The sequence below is a fragment of the Gastrolobium bilobum genome, unplaced genomic scaffold (assembly GCF_033153095.1).
Source record: "Gastrolobium bilobum isolate Gb01-03AN ecotype WA unplaced genomic scaffold, APGP_CSIRO_Gbil_v1 utg111909, whole genome shotgun sequence".
NCBI lineage: Eukaryota > Viridiplantae > Streptophyta > Magnoliopsida > Fabales > Fabaceae > Gastrolobium > Gastrolobium bilobum.
In genome coordinates, this window is record NW_026899353.1 from 6,401 (window position 1) to 8,000 (window position 1,600).

The following is a 1,600-nucleotide window of genomic DNA, read 5'->3' on the forward strand; positions in this document are numbered from 1 at the left end:
GTTATATTCCGGATGAATCACATGTGGTGATACCGGACGATATTGAAATCAGAGAGAATTTGAAAGTTCCTATAGGCCCTGTTGAGGTCCTTGACCGCAGTGAAAAGAAGCTTAGAAGCAAAGTTATTCCAATGCTTAAAGTTCAATGGGAAGGACGTACACCTGAGGAGGCTACTTGGGAGCGGGAGGATGAGATTCTCCGGCTATATCCTGAGTTAGCGGACAGGTATGATTTAATTTTGCGGACAAAATTCTAAAAAGTTGGGGTGAGTATAACACCTCCCAATTTTAAGTGAGCAATCAAGCGATGAATTAGTGAAAATCCTAAAGATTAGGCCAAAATACAAAGAAAGGGCAAAACGGTAATTAGCCAACACGCAACCCTAGGAAGATAAAAATTGAGTAGAAGGTCTCATATGGTAAAAATAACCCCGAAAATGGGTTCAGAACGAAAAATTGAGTGGATAGGCAAGTTTCAGAAAAATCAGTGAATAGTGTTTTTCGCGGGTAAAAATACCGCGTTACGATTGCACCGTAAAATGTGCCAGTGGAATTTTGAGCTCTAGGTTTCAAATATGAGTTAAAAATGGTCTAATGAGTTAGGAAATATGATTTCTTATGATATTCGATGAAATTAAGACAGTTTGGGGAAGCGTGCCAATGGCGCGCGTAATAGCTTAAAACAGTGTTTTCTCCGAACGAGTGGAGAACTCTTAATTCATCTGATCAAGCATAATTAAAGGAGAATAGTTAATGTTAAAAATTAGAGTTTCTAAATAAGTTTTGAATTTACGGACGTTTAGTGAGAGTTTGGACGCGTTTTAAATCGCGTGAGGTGGCGTGGGACCCACCCCACTTAAAATTCACTTAAAACACCTCATCAAAGTACTATTCATCACCTCCTTCACCCTCCTTCAGCCAAAAACCGAGCCCCCCTCCTTCTTTCTCCAAGTTTTCTTTCAAATTTTCTTCCCACCTAAATCACTCAAATCCTAACCAAATTCAACAAAGTTTAACTTGAAATTTGTTGGAAATTGCCTTCTAAAGCCATTGGTGCTATCCTTGAGTCGTGAAAGTGGCTGGATTTTGAGATCCTCCCCCTCAAAGGCCGCGGCTCACTTGTGGAATTTGGTGTTCATGGAGCTTTGGAATGCTCCAATGGTGGAGTATACCTAGGAGGAGTCATTTGCCTTGCATTTGGGTAAGTTATTTCAACATTTCAATGGTTGATTGGTGAATTGTGTTTATGAACCCTAAAGAGGGATTTTATGATGTGTTGTGTTAGAGAGCTCAAATGGAAAATGTCTATTAGATGATAATGCCTTAAAATGATGTAGTAATGCTAGAAATGCAATGAAAATTTTAAGTGAAATGTGATGATTTTTAACTTAGAAAAAAATTGATGATCATGATTTTGGAATTTGTGAATTTTGGTGTTGAGACTTGTTTGATGATGGTGGCATGATGGTATGATGATATAATAGGTTGTATGATGGTTGGAATGATTAAAGTTGTATGGAAATTCCTTGGAATGCCATAGGTTAAAATTCGATTCTTTGAGGAAAGATTGAGGAATTGATGTTGAAAAATGATTTGGATA